The following is a 15713-nucleotide window of genomic DNA, read 5'->3' as shown; positions in this document are numbered from 1 at the left end:
GTGTGTGTGTGTGTGTGTGTGTGTGTGTGTGTGTGTGTTCACAAGGTAATGCAGGGTGGAGTCCTTGGTTGGCAGCTCTCCACGCACTTTATGACCGAACTCTTCCACTAGGCGGGAATGAGAGAGAGAGAGAGAGAGAGAGAGAGAGAGTTCGAAAATTGTAAATTATATCGAGGTCTTTGGAGGGTAATTCCTCACGTCTGCGAACCCGTCTCTGTCTGTCTGTCTGTCTGTCTGTCTGTCTGGACAGAGGTCAGATGTCTTAACTGAGGGATCCCACCGACCCCATCCTGCCTTATCCTTCCTCACCCTGGCTTGTCGCTGCCTCACCATGGCTTATCCTTACCGTACATCACCTCATCCCTAACCCATCTTGCCTCACCCTGCGTAACCCTACCTCTAACTACCTAACCCTGCCTCATGCTGCTCATCTCTAACCCACCCTGCCTCACCCTGATATCTCTACCTCACACCACCTCATCCTCATCCCATCCTACCTCACCCTGTCTTATCTCTACCTCACACTGCCTCATCCTCATCCCATCCTGCCTCACCGTGGTTTATCTCTACCTCACACCACCTCATCCTCATCCCATCCTGCCTCACCGTGGCTTATCTCTACCTCACACCACCTCATCCTCATCCCATCCTGCCTCACCCTGGCTTATCCCTGCCTCACACCAGCTCATCCCTGTGCCATCCTGCCTCACCCTGGTTTATCCCTGCTTCACCCTGCCCCATCCTTATCCGAGCCTGCCTCACCCTACCTCACCCGTGTCTCACCGTCCCTGAACCTCGACTACCGCTCATTAGTTGTTTTTTTATTTCATTTTTTTTTATTGTTCCAGTTTAATCCATATATGTCTTTTCGCTGTTGTTTTTTTCCTTTCTTCTTTTCTTTCATCATTCTTCTCCTCCCCTTCTCTTTTATCTTCTTTTCCCATTTCCTCTTTCCATCTTACTGTCCATCACCATTTTGTCTTCGGCTTTCCCCCCCTCCTCCCATTTTCTCTCTCCCTCTTTCCCACCATTCCTTCTGAATCATATCCCCCGAGACACTAACAAATCTTATTGACTCTTCATAGTCCTCTCTTCTATCCTCTCCTCTCCTCTCTCCATTACCACTCCTCTCCTCTCTCCATTACCACTCCTCTCTTTTTGGTTCATTTATTCTGTTTTCTCACCTGTTCTTTTCCCTTCCTCTTCCTTTCCTTCCCTCGTTTCCTTTCTGATATCTTTTCCTTTGTAATTATTACTCTTCCCTTCTTCCTCTTTTCTCTCCTTTCTTCTCCTCTTCTTTTCTCTCTCCCTCCCCCTCCCATTTCTTCTGAATTATATCCCTTGAAGGACTTAACAAATCTTATCGACTCTTGATTTTTCTGTATCATATATTTTCCCCTAATTTTCCTTCCTGTCTTTTTTCTGGACACCACACACTCACTCACCCACCACTCACTGTCTCACACACACACACACACACACACACACACACACACACACACACACACACACACACACACACACACACACACACACACACACACACACACACACACACACACACACACACACACACACACACACACACACACACACACACACACACACACACACACACACACACACACACACACACACACACACACACACACACACACACACACACACACACACACACACACACACACACACACACACACACACACACACACACACACACACACACACACACACACACACACACACACACACACACACACACACACACACACACACACACACACACACACACACACACACACACACACACACACACACACACACACACACACACACACACACACACACACACACACACACACACACACACACACACACACACACACACACACACACACACACACACACACACACACACTTGACTTTTGACCTGCGACTCAGAATAGCCAAAGTAGAGGTCGATCGGTGCAAGGAGACCGTTCATTAGGGAAGGAAAAGGAAGGATATGGAAAACGATGATGGTGGTGGTGGTGATATGTGATTGGGAAGGAGAGAGAGAGAGAGAGAGAGAGAGAGAGAGAGAGAGAGATAAGGGGAGAATATTAGTAGAAATGAAGAAATTTAAAAAATGGAATATTAGGTGACAAAATATAAACAGAAGAGGGAAAGGCAATATTAGGAGAAGGGAAGGAATGGAAAAACAGAATATTCAAACTTTCTAGAGTGTTGGGTCCACCACACAGTTTGTGTCATAATTCCTGTCAGATGGACACCATACCGTAAACTCCTAAGATAAAGTAAGCGCTTTCGTCGACCGTGTGACCTGCGTCGCCGTATGAAACGCTCTGGAGGAGGGTTAAGGAACTAAGCATGGTGTGGAGAGGAAAAGGTGAGATTTGCTGGAATGTTGATGGACGATGGTGCTGGGGCGGGGAAGTGTACTCAGTAACAGTTGTTGTAGGATTAGTGGTTGGAGTTCACTGAAGATTTATTTCAAAATATTATAGAATGAACGTGTCGAGGTGGAGTGGGGTGGGGTGGGGTGGGGTGGGGGGTTAAAATGGTTGTGGTGAGCAGAAGTGGGCGGGATGGGCTGCAACTGAGCCGTTGGGTGGGAAGGAACTTTTAAGAATATTGAATTTACTCATTCGAGTGCTGTAAGGGTTCATTAAAAAAAAAAAATTCAACACGAACAAGAAATACAAGGTAAGCTGGTGTTGGTTTCATATGCCAGGTGTCTTGAGACACAGGTAAACAGAGATACACCTGCCACGTACATCGCTTTGAAATACGTTTATAAATACTGGCATCTTAGTCTTCTTCATGAAATGAAGCAAACAGTCTGAGTTCAGTTTGATGGCGGCAGTTTACAGGCTTGAATCACAGTCTTGGGAAGGGAAAGGATGGGAAGGAGGTGAAGGGGAAACTGGTGCAGGATGGTAGGAAATGAGACTCTCTTGGGCGGAGATGAGAGTAAGAGCATCGGCAATACGCTAAATTTATCAGCCATCAGTCCAGCACACAAGGAACCGTTCACCTCCACAACACCATTCAGATTCTGCCCTTTTCCTTGGCGTGTACTCACGTTAAGGGAAATTCACACCACCACCAGACACTATTGAAATTAGATAATACTAGTGTTCAGTGTCTAACTTACCTTGATTAAGCCATTCTGTATTATGAATGCACCTTATTATATTACTCAGGTTAGGCCAAGACGATTTTACTTGATGAGAGAAATTTTAGTAAAAAGATCAATACTTTGTGTGTTTTGTGTGTACTTCCACAGCTGAGGAAAACCTCTGCCTGGCAGAGATAATTATACAACCATCTGTGTGCAGTAACCATCGCGGTTAACCCTCTATAGAACAGGACGACTTTTGGTTATATGAGTAATTATTATTATCCCTAAACATTCGACCGTGTAAGATTAAAAACCCATGAAATGTCCCAGAATGCATAAATGTTAGTGAGATTGGCTGGGGTATGAAGTGAGTGATTTGATTTAAGGAGGGGCCGTACTTTGATGTAGCAGACTTTCTACTAATATTATTTGCATAATCCCTGGTTATCAAGTGCGTGTGTGTGTGTGTGTGTGTGTGTGTGAGAGAGAGAGAGAGAGAGAGAGAGAGAGAGAGAGAGAATAATAAGGAAAAAACAAAAGAATATAAGCATAGGTCTGACTCATATTCTCTTACCCTGTCTACTCCAGAACTACCCTGTACCGTCTGTTATACCTATTTCCCTAAAGATTCTCTCTCTCTCTCTCTCTCTCTCTCTCTCTCTCTCTCTCTCTCTCTCTCTCTCTCTCTCTCTCTCTCTCTCTCTCTCTCTCTCTCTCTCCCTCTCTCTCTCTCTCTCTCTCTCTCTCTCTCTCTCTCTCTCTCTCTCTCTCTCTCTCTCTCTCTCTCTCTCTCTCTCATTTCCCTTCCAGCAAGTCATAATCGGTAGTTTTCTCTTTTCTTACAAACGTCTTTTCCTTCTGATTAACTTCCTCTCTCCTTCACTTCCTCTTTTATCCCGTTATCCCTGTCTTCTTATCCTTCTCACTTTCTCCTTCACTTCCATTCCTCTGCTGACGACTCTTTACTTTCACCCTCTTCTCTTTCTCTTATTTTTTTCTCCTTCCATTGTACTTCATCTCACATTTCCTTCCTTTTCTACCAAACATCTCTTTCCTTCCATACATCTCCCATCTGTCTCCTTCCCCTCCTCTCCCCTCGTCTTCACGAACTTCCTGTACCCCTACTTCCCCCCCTCCCCAAACCCCCTGCTATCTTCCCTGCTTATTCCACCCCCTTCTTTCTACCTTGCTCCTCTCCCCGTCCTTCCCTTCTCTCCACCTTCCCACTCTTCTGTCCTCCCCCTTCCCATCTCTCCACCTTCCCCCTTTACTTTCCCCTTCCCGTTCCTTTCTTCCTCCCTCAGTTCTCTCTCCCATTTTCTCCCCACCCCTCCCCTCCCCAATTTTCCCCCTCCACTCTTTTCTCCCTTCTCCTTTCCCCATTCATTCGTCCTATCTCCTTTCTTCCCCCACCTCCCTTGTCTCCCCCTTCCTCTACTCTGTTCTCTCTTCCATTCCCATCCCATCCTTACCTTTCCATCACCACTGCATCTCAGCCCCCCCCCCTCCCCCCGCCAGCCTGGCTTCCTGGCAAGTGTGTGATTCAGTGGCCAAGTTGCCTGAATGGAGGATAAGGGTCTGCTGCAGGCTGCATGGCTGGTGCTGAGGATGTGATTAGGGTAGGGAAGGGTGGGTTAGGTTAGGGTAGGGAAGGGTGGGTTAGACTAGGCTGGGTAAGGTTATGGTACTTGGCTTAGATTAGGTTGGGTTATGTTGCTTGGGTTAGACTAGGCTGGGTTAGGTTAGGTTACTTGGGTTAGACTGGGTTGGGTTAGGTTAGGTTACTTGGGTTAGACTAGGCTGGGTTTGGTTATGTTACTTGGGTTAGACTGGGTTGGGTTAAGTTATGTTCCATGGGTTAGATTAGGCTGGGTTAGGTTAAGCTAACTTGGGTTAGACCAGGCTGGGTTAGGTTAAGTTAAAGTCAGGTCATCCATACATGCATAACTACTTACATACATTAATACAATCATTCATACATACATAAACGTACACAGCTACAATAGTTATGGTTTGGGGCCTCAATAACTACAGAATGACATCACAGGACTAAATTCTTGTTACCCTCAAACAACTTTACTAACAGCCCTTCCTTGCCATTATTATTAACAGCAAAAACATATACCTGTACCTCCAAAGGCCTGTACAATAATTACAGGTTCCTCCTTCACCTCTCACCACACCTTAATTGTATGCTGCTATGACAGTATCAGCAGCCTGCCTGCCTTCCTTCCTCCTTGCCTTCCATCCTTGCTTACTTCCGTCCATTCTTGCTTCCTTCCATCCATCCTTGCTTCCTTCCTTCCTTTAATCCTTCCGTCCTTCCTTCCTTCCATCCTTCCGTCCTTCCTTTTCTTCCTTTCCTTCCGTTTGTCCGCGTAAAACAAAAAAATGTCACTCACCAAATTAATTTGCAGTGCGTTAGCTGAGGAACATTTTAGTGGTGACGTGGCACTGGGTAATTAATGTAATAAACCAGCGCGTCTCTTGTCCCTCTGAAACTGGGTCACACTTGCTCCTGCGGAAGTCTCTCGCGTTTATGTGCTGTTCTAGTGTAACGTTGTCTCTTGGATTTTTTGCAGCTAACCAATTGATCTTGTTATTTGCAGCTTCGGGAATGGAACCCAAGTTGTCCGAACGCAAGTCCGAAATACTTTAGTTGTACCTGTGGACAAAAAATTCTACGGAGATCCTATGCTGGGCTCCTGGAGTGGCGTTTTTTGGTCAAAATGTGATCGTTAATTAAACATAGTTAAAGTTTTTCAATTGTGATGGGACCAAGTTTTTTCACATCAGCGAATTTTTTGCAATTTCTGTGCCAATTTTGGTGTGATTTGAATGTGTAGTTTCGGCTGCCCAAAACACACACACACACACACACACACACACACACACACACACACACACACACACACGGTTACTGCTATAGTATATTAGATAGATGTGTTGGTGAGAATTAAAGATAAAATACATGTTATTAGAATATGTAGTGAAATGAGTTATTTAAGAGGAGCCTGTGGAGTCACGTTGAGAGACAGGCTGACGAATGAGGATATAAAGGAGCGTTGTGGTGTGGATGTGGATGTGATAGGAAGCGTTATGAGGAACACACTGAGGTGGTTTGGCCATGTGGAGAGGATGGAGGGTGAAAGACTGACGAAGAGAGTGTATGTGAGTGAGGTGGAGGGGGACGAGGGAGGGGTAGGCCGAGGATGAGATGGAGGGATGGGGTGGAGAGGTATATGAGAGAGGGGGGTGTGAGTTGGGAGCAGGGCAGTGAAATGGCGGGGGACAGGGCGACTTGGAGGCGATTTGTTTGTGGCCACCCCAAACGGGATTGAGGCGTCTGGCAATAGATAGATAGATAGATAGAGAATATGTAGTGTTGGTTAAGTTGTTCTGTGCTTCGTATTTACAATTAATTTTCTGTCTGTTGCAGGACGCCTTGTCTGATCCACATCAACTCCTCGCCACTCCCTTCCACCACTCCAAGCCACCATCCAAGCCACCCTGACACTGTACGGTAGTCATACACCAGTGTCTGTGGTGTATATAAGAGTATAATTTAATATGGGTACAGTATAGTGATTTTGTGTTCACCTGACGGAACTGCCATTCCAACCCACCCGTACACTCATACCAGCATTCCGTCAGCCCTTATGTTTGACTAATCATCAGCTGTTTTTGTCGCTTTTTCCTGTCAGCAGCAGTCTAGTCAGCCAGCTCTCTCTCTCCCGTTAGCAGCTGTCTTTAACTTATCCGTAACTCGTCACATGCTGCTCAGAAGACAAAATGTAGGAAGTGAAACATGTCGATACATGGGTGGCTCGGGCAGTCACCTGGGGCAGAATAAAAACACGGTTACGGAGAATGGATGTGTGGACGCAACAGGTGAGTTATTGAGGTGGGTTTGCGGTGGTGGGAGAGGGGATGGGATGGGATGGGATGGGATGGGAGAGGGTTGAAAGAGTGCGGGTGGAAGGAAGGGGAGAGAGGATGGTGAGGAGAGGTGTGTGTGTGTGTGTGTGTATGGAAGCCAGAGATGAAGGTGTAGGAGTAGGGAAATGGAAAAGTTTGGGACAGGGATAGTGAATTGTTATGGAATAGGTAAATAGTGTAGGAAAAAAGGTGACGGGGGCGTAGGTTTGGGTGTTTGGATGGGAGAGGGGGAGGAGGGATGACATGAGAGTTTGTGACACGGGTAGGGGGATGAAGGTTTTGTGTGTGTGGAGAGAGAGAGAGAGAGAGAGAGAGAGAGAGAGAGAGTTTGAGACATGGTAAGAGGGAAAGGAAGAGAACGGCAAGGGGGAAGGGCTGCTTGTAGAACAGTATAGATTCGGGTCAGGAGAACAGACAGAACACGCTGATGATGTCGAGTTGTAGACCGATGCCAAGGTGTGGGTGAGGGGGATAGGGAAAGACGGTACAGAATAGGGAAAGACGGTACAGAATAGGGAAAGACGGTACAGAATAGGGAAAGACGGTACAGAAGAGGGAAAGACGGTATAGAATAGGGAAAGACGGTACAGAATAGGGAAAGACGGTATAGAATAGGGAAAGACGGTACAGAATAGGGAAAGACGGTACAGAATAGGGAAAGACTGTACATAGTAGGGGAGGGCGGTACACAGAAAGGGAAGACGGTACATAGAAGGGGAAGACGGTACGGAATAGGGGAAGACGGTACGGAATAGGGGAAGACATTGCAGAATAAGGAAAGACGGTACAGAATAGGGAAAGACAGTACAGAGTAGGGAAAGATGGTACAGAATAGGGAAAGACAGTACAGAGTAGGGAAAGACAGTACAGAATAGGGAAAGACGGTACAGAATAGGGAAAGATGGTACAGAATAGGGAAAGACAGTACAGAATAGGGAAAGACGGTACAGAATAGGGAAAGACGGTACAGAATAGGGAAAGATGGTACAGAATAGGGAAAGATGGTACAGAATAGGGAAAGAGGGTACAGAATAGGGAAAGAAGGTACAGAATAGGGAAAGATGGTACAGAATACGGGAAGTTATATATACAGTACAAACGCCGCATCGAGGAGAATCAAATTAAGAAGTTAGTGTAATCTTATCTCTTTTAGACTCGTAATAAAAATGAAAAGTATACAACAATAGCAACACCCCGAGCAGCAGTGATGAAAGAGTTAACATTTGTCTCAGTGGGAAACAGCTGTTATTTTTGTGGGGAAAATAATTAGGTTTTACGTCGTTTTCTTTTTATTTTCGTGTATTTTTGTTTTTGCAGTTTTTACGTCTCTCTCTCTCTCTCTCTCTCTCTCTCTCTCTCTCTCTCTCGTTTTCATTTCGAAGTGTTTAGTATGCATGGTTCAGGTTTTTGGAGTATTTTGTGTTGAGTTTTCCTTCTACTTTTTTGTGTCCGTTCTCGGTATTTTCTGTTTTGTCCGTCCTAGGTTCCATTCTCTCTAGTTAATTTTCATCTTTTTTCCTTTTTTTTTTTCTTGTGTAATTCAGTTTTTATTTGTTCATGTTATTCAGTGAGTATTTGTTCATAGGTGTGTCGTGGTTGTTGCAGCCTTGATAGCAGGGATGAATATGGAGTGTACAGAGTTTGTGTTTCATTTGGATTAACTTTGTTACAACAACTTTTTTGTTGTTTCCAGTAGTATATTCACGTATACTGTACAGTATGTCTGTCTGTCAGTCCATCTATATCACACACACACACACACACACACACACACACTCTCTCTCTCTGCTGTGTATGTGTACATGTACAGTATATATATTTAGCTATGTATTATGTGTAGGTCTAACTGTCTGTCACACTACCAAGCTAACTAGCATGTTTATCTTTTTGTACATTCCCCTGTTAGTCTGTCCATCCATCTCTGTATATGTCTACATCTCTCCATCTGATTCTGTATCCTTCCTCCCTCTCTTCCCTCTTCTCACCTCAGTTCTCTCCACCACCCTCTCTTCTAAGTGGGTCAGAGAAAGTACGCTGGAGAGTTAGTGTGCACATTCTTCATAATTAGGTAAATTATCTAACATACAGTGAAAGGCCAGTCTGTTCTGCCACTTGTCTGAGAGAGAGAGAGAGAGAGAGAGAGAGAGGGGGGGAAGGGAGAGAGGGTAGGTAGGCGAGAAATTTTTCAAAGTGATAATCTGTAATATACAGTGAAAGGCCAATCCATTGTGCCAACACAGGACACAAACAAGTTGAGACGTGTGTTGTTTACGTTGGCAGCCAGGCCGGGGTTGGCAGTGAATATATCGTGTTGTCTTGTTAAGGTTTGGAACTGAGAGGGAAAAGTGTTGGTGAGATGCACTGTATACATTACGGTACAATAATATGTTCATTTGATATTACCCAAGATATTGTTTACACTGCACTTAATATACCAGTAAAGGAGTAACAGGTGTTGGTGTTATGGCAGGCGCACTGTGCGTAGTAGTACATAAGAAGGCTTTGGTACAGGTTTGTTAACTTGGTAGTCGTTGGAGTCACTACATTGGCAGGTAATGTGAAACACATGGATTGAAAAAATGCAAAGAAAATATATATACAGATGGTTAGGCTTGTGAAAGACGTGTGAATTAGTGTCTGGTCCATTTCACTGGGCTTGGTGGTGCAGTTGAACCGTTCATGCCAACGTGAAATCAAGAAAAAAAAAAAACAGTAAGGAAAGAGAAGAGGCAAAAGAAGTTTGCATTGTCTTTCTGGAGGGTTAAGTGGAATTTTGTAGACTGGAGACGAATTAAATTGTGTTGGATTTGTCACGGGGGTGGAGGGATACAAAGAAAGCATCAACCTTTTGAAATCGAGGGGCAGATGATAAATTGTATTTAATCTGAAGTAGATTGTCTGGTGGTGAAAAGGGAGAGAGCACAAAATGTCTGTTATTTAGAATCTTCATTTTATTTTTGGGTCCAGATTATTGTATTCGCCCTCAGTACAGACTTAACAGGCAAGCCAAGGCACAGGACGGCGTGTCACACCAGTATCACTTAGTCATTGTCAGGAGGGGCCTTTCTAACCCACACTTCATTTCCCTTCATTTTCCAAGGGGACACACTATCGTAGTTTCTCTGTTTTTGTCGTGCGTGTGCGTGTGCGTGTGCGTGCGTGCGTGCGTCGTGCGTGCGCTTGTTTCTTTTACTCACCAGACGTGAAGTAAACAGTGTAAGTGCAGTTTGATGGCAGCAGTTTATCCACATGAGTCACAGTCTAGGATGAGTTAAGGAAAGGAAGAATCAAAGAGGAAGAAAGAAAATGGGAGAGGTGGAGGGGAGGGAGTGGAAGGAAAGAGAAAGAAGGAAGATGAGAGGAGGGGAAAGAACAGAATTGGTAGGGAGGGGAAAGGAAGCAGAGAAGGAAGTTGTGCGGGGGGGGGGGAGAATGACGTGAAGGATAGAGGAAGGAGACGAAGGGATGGAGAAACGAGAAAGATGAGAAGTTGAGAGAAGGGAGAAGGAAAGAAGAGGAAGAGATGGGGATGGAGAGTTTGGTAGATGAAAGGAAGGGAAAGATGATGAGAGTTAATGGGAAAAGGAGGGGAGGGAAAGGAAGCAAAATGGATGGCTCGGGAAGAGAGAAAGATGAAGGGAAAATAGGTTAAGGGAAAGGGAGGGACGTGAAGGGAAGGGGGTGGGAAGATAGGTGAAGGGGAGGAAAAAAATATGAAATATAGGAGAAGGGGAGAGGAAGGGGGCAAAAGGGTCGGGAAGGGAGTAGCAGGCTGTGAAGAGGGAGGAGATGACGGGGTAAGTGGTGCAGGGATGGAGGAAATGAGTGTGTTTGGCGGAGATGAGAGTAAGAGCATCGGCATTACACTGTATTACTCTTCTATCAGCACACCACACAAGGCAACACTGATTGAGGTGAATAGATTTTGCCTTCTGTTTTTGTGAGTTTTATTTCCTTTCTCTATGTTTGAGAAAAACGAGATGACCGAAAAGATTTACACACACACACACACACACACACACACACACACACACACACACACACACACACACACACACACACACACACAGGGTTCCAGTAAAACTCCACTTTGTAAGACGGTCACGATTTGTACTTTATCCCACCTTTTATTTACCGATAAAAAGAGGCCAGGTGAGAGAAGGGGTACCTGGCCCTGCTGCTGTCCCTGTCTGTTCCTGGCTCTGTCTTCCTCTGTCCCTGCCCCTGTCCGTCTGTCCTTGATTCTGTTTGTCCCTGTCCTTGTCCCTCCCTACCTCTGTACCTCTCTACCTCTGTCTCTCTCCCTGTTTGTTGTTTATTCCATACCTGTTGCTGTCTTTCCTTTTTATCTTTCCATGTTTTGTGTGTCCCTGCATCTTTTTTCCTTGTTCCTGTCTGTCTCTGTCTTTACTTGTTCCTTTAAATATTCCGGTCCCTGTCTGTGTTTGTCCATGTCCCCTGTCTGTGTTTTTCTACTCCTGTCCCTGTCCTTCTCTTTGTTTACTCCTGTGTATTTTGTTGTTCATATATGTGCTTGTTCCTCTCCCTGTCTGTTTCTGTTCCCGTCCCCGCCCTTGTCTGTGTTTTGGTTTCTCACTGTCTATTTGTACCTGCCGCACTCTTTGTGTATGTTCTTGTTTGTTATGCCAGTTTCTTTCGCTGTCTGCTGTCTCTATCCATGTTCCTGTCATTATAGTTATTTTCTTTTGTTTTCAGATGCACGCTTCATCTGGTGATTCTCAGAAGAACCGGTTAAGCCTGTCACGCTAAAAAGTTAGATGGTAAAGGAAGAAAACGGCTCAGACGCCCAGGTGACTACAAGGTGGGTAAGTACTGATTTTTTTTTTTTTTTTTTTTTTTTTTTTTTTTTTAAGGAGTGTGTCCTAAGCTGTATGATCATTTGCCGTTAATCAGCATAAGGTATAAATATGATGTCCACGTGTTAAGGTGTTAATGTATAGTGTTTGTAAGTGGTTCAGTGCGGTGGGTGTTTGTTAACAGGAGTATAATGGTGTGAAGTTTGCCACACGTCCTCGGCCACATCACCTGACCTGGATATTTACTGACATAGTACACTTGACATGTACTATTGGCCTTAACACTGGAGGCTGTACATTATTATTATTATTATTATTACAATCTCCATACTTGTTATTCAGTTTCGGGAGACATTTTGAACAGGTGTTAGATACAGCGTTAATTAACCTTTTCACTACTACAGGTGCCTCCTAGGGTTGAATAATAGCGTCAGGTAATGGCTGGATTACAGTGAAAAATACGTCAGTGGATTTAAGGGGTTAATGGGACACACTCTGGCAATACACTAAACACTGACCAACAACAGTATTAGAGAGAAAGAGAGAGAGATCGTGTGTTTAAGCAGGAAGTACACGAAACAGTAGGGAGGGAGGGATTGCAACAGGGAAGAGAGGATAATAAAGGAGAGTGGGAGGAAGGAGAGAGAGAAAAGGAGAATGGAGGAAGTGAAGGAGGGGAGATAGGCTGAGAAAAATGAGAGGGATGAATGAAGGAGGAGGGAAGGAACAGAGGTTGAAAGATAGATGTAGAAGAGAAAGAGAGTAAATAAGGAAGAGAAACGAAAGGAGAGAAATAAGGAAGCATGTGATGTAGAGAAATTGAAAAGAGAGCGAGGAAAAGTGGATTGAGAGATGCAGAAGCGAAAGAGTGTAAAAGGGAAAGAGGAAATAAAGGAGGAGGACGAGTAGGGAAGGAAGGAAAAATGGAGAGAAAAGCAGTAGAGTAGAACAAGAGGAAAGAGAAGAAAGGAGAGTGGGAGGAAGGAGGGGCTGAGAGAGATGCGGAAAAGATGCACAGTAAAAAGGTGAAGGAGAAAAGAGAAGAGAAGGAAGGGCTATAAACATTGAGAGAAGAGTAATACGGAAGATGTAGTGTTAGCTTTTGATGACGGTATAGTGAGTGACACGGCAGATGGTTTCTTATAAGTGATGACCATATAGCCAAGCATTGGACGTCTGGAGATTTAGTGGATTAAGACGCTCCAGACTGATGTAGCTCATATGGGTATAAATCCTAGGAATAGTTGGATTTTACTACACATATGCCACTCAAGACTGGCTGAATGGTCAGTCATCATATCAGGATTGAGTAGCCTAGCCTCAGGTCCCTACGCTCTTGCTGGGGCAATACATACAGTAATAACGCAGTAAAAAGCAAAACCAAGAAAGGATGAATGATTGGAGGGAAGCAAGAAAAGAAAGAAGAAATAAAGGAAGGAAGGTGAGAACTAATAGACTGAGCTGGACAGTTATTAATGAACCAATTCACAGACCCCACATTGACCCCCCTTCCCCCCGTCTTCTTCCCCTCTCTTCCCCTTCACTAACCCCTCCCAGTCAGTAGTCCCCCTCCTCCTCCCTCTCCCCCTCCTCTTCCCTTTCTCCTGTCCTCATCACTCTGTTCTTCATTTTCTGCTTCCCATCCCTCTCCCCCATAGTGTATCAGTATCTTCCTCACCCAGCGATTCAGTACGTTCCTCGCCAAGCGAAGTCCCCTTTACTATGGTAAGAAATGGCGCAAAACTCGGAAAAGATACGAGGAAGCACCTTCCCATAACTACGTATAATCGCTACCAGATCCTTACCGAAGCGGTTAATGAGACAGAAGAAACAAGACTTATTGGGGACTCTATTGTACGCAGTCAGCTGGAGGAATTTTGTGGACGCGCCCCCATCAGCAGAAAGAGGTACTGTTTTCCAGGAGGTGGACTATGTGATATCACAGAAGCCTGCGATGAGGTCACAAAAGACGCAAATGATCAAACTCTATACGTTATCCATGTTGGTACAAATGATCTGAAGCGCAATAGATCAGAGGAATTGCTAGCAAAGTATCATGAAATGATCAAACGATTCAAAACTAAGTCCACTAATGTGATAATATCTGGTATACTCCCAAGGATCAAGGCAGAAAATAGTTTCTATGATAAGGCCTTCAGCACAAATAACCGGCTGAAATCTCTCTGCACGCAAGAGGGAGTCGACTTTGTCAATCTGTGGGACCAGTTTTATGAGCAACATACTCTATTCCAGAAAGATGGTCTCCATTTGAACTCAGTAGGAGCGGCACGGCTAGGTAGACTTCTACACGATAAAGTCGCCCTCTTCAGATCAAAAAACGCGGCACGTCCAGGAACAGTAACCTTAACGTAAATACCCACAAAGTCAGATCACCAACTGTTCGGAACGGAATTAGAGTCTGCTATGCTAACGCACGTAGTCTACGTAACAAGTTTGAGGATTTCGAATCTCTAATTTACCTAGAAAATTATGACATCATTGGCATCACAGAGTCCTGAATTAACACATCTGACTGTGACTTTCTAGCGGAATACTCACTAACAGGGTACAATATTTTCAGCTGTGAGCGACCACATCGAGCTGGTGGCGGTGTTTTACTATATGTGAAAACTATTCTCCATCCCCTTGTGCTATCCAAACCCAGTATTACCAACATAGATGCCAGTTATGTTCAGCTAAGTATTAATTCACACAAAATAAATATATGTCTCATCTATCGTCCTCCAGCACAGTCAACTGAGACAGATGAAAAACTTTATGATCAAATTGCGGAAATTTGTTGTCAAGAGGATAGCGTAATTTTTGGAGACTTTAATCTACCAGTAACAAAGTGGGGTGAACCACTGACGGCACACTCAGTACAAGAGCTTTATACGAATCTTCAGGAAAGCGCCCTTTCCCAACACGTAGAATACCCAACGAGAGGAAACAATATCCTAGACATCATCTTTACAAATGATAACCTAGTCAACAACGTTGAAATAGGACCTGAGTTTAGTTCCAGTGATCATCGAACTATACAGTTTAATATTACTACTGAAAAAGTAAAAGAAACGGGAGAGCAAAGAAAAGGTCCCAGATTATCGTGGAGCTAATTTCAACAGGCTCAGAGCGCTACTTGCAACTGCAGATTGGAATCAAATGTCTGAAACCGATGACATAAACCAAGCATGGGAAATATTAACCGAAAAATTTAATGAAGTGGTAAAGTCATGTGTGCCATTACATAACAGACGTCCAGCTGGAAATAGTAAACCAAAGTGGTGGTCCAGTGGAATAAAAAGTAACTTAATAGCCAAAAAACAGGCATACCATAAATATAAAGCTACACAAAATAATGATGATAAATTACAGTACGATAATCTACGCCGCACATCGAAAAGACTTATTAAACAAAGCAAAAGAGCACTGGAGATCCACATTGCTAATACGTGCAAATCAAATCCTAAAGAATTTTACAGTTACATTAGAAAGAAAAAGGTTATGACTACATCAATAGGTCCTCTAGAAACAAACAATGGCAAACACACTGAAAATGAGGTCGAAATGGCAAACATTCTTAACGATTACTTTGCGTCTGTTTTTACAGTAGAAAACACCACCAGAAACCTACTGTTACCCACAAACCAAGCAAATAGCACAGTCCTTAGTAACTATGCTATCCATAATAACGATATCCCTTCAGCCATAAATAGTACGGACATAAACAAAACCCCTGGCCCCGATAAAATATCACCGAGAATTCTCAAAGAAGCAAAACATGAGTTACTGCTGCCACTCTCTGTCTTATTCAATAAATCATTAAGTACTGG

The sequence above is a fragment of the Coenobita brevimanus genome, chromosome 115, assembly GCF_032717465.1.
Source record: "Coenobita brevimanus isolate Jiangsu-jjx chromosome 115, ASM3271746v2, whole genome shotgun sequence".
Lineage (NCBI taxonomy): Eukaryota > Metazoa > Arthropoda > Malacostraca > Decapoda > Coenobitidae > Coenobita > Coenobita brevimanus.
The sequence above is the reverse complement of the archived record's forward strand: the minus strand, read 5'-3'. Positions refer to the sequence as shown.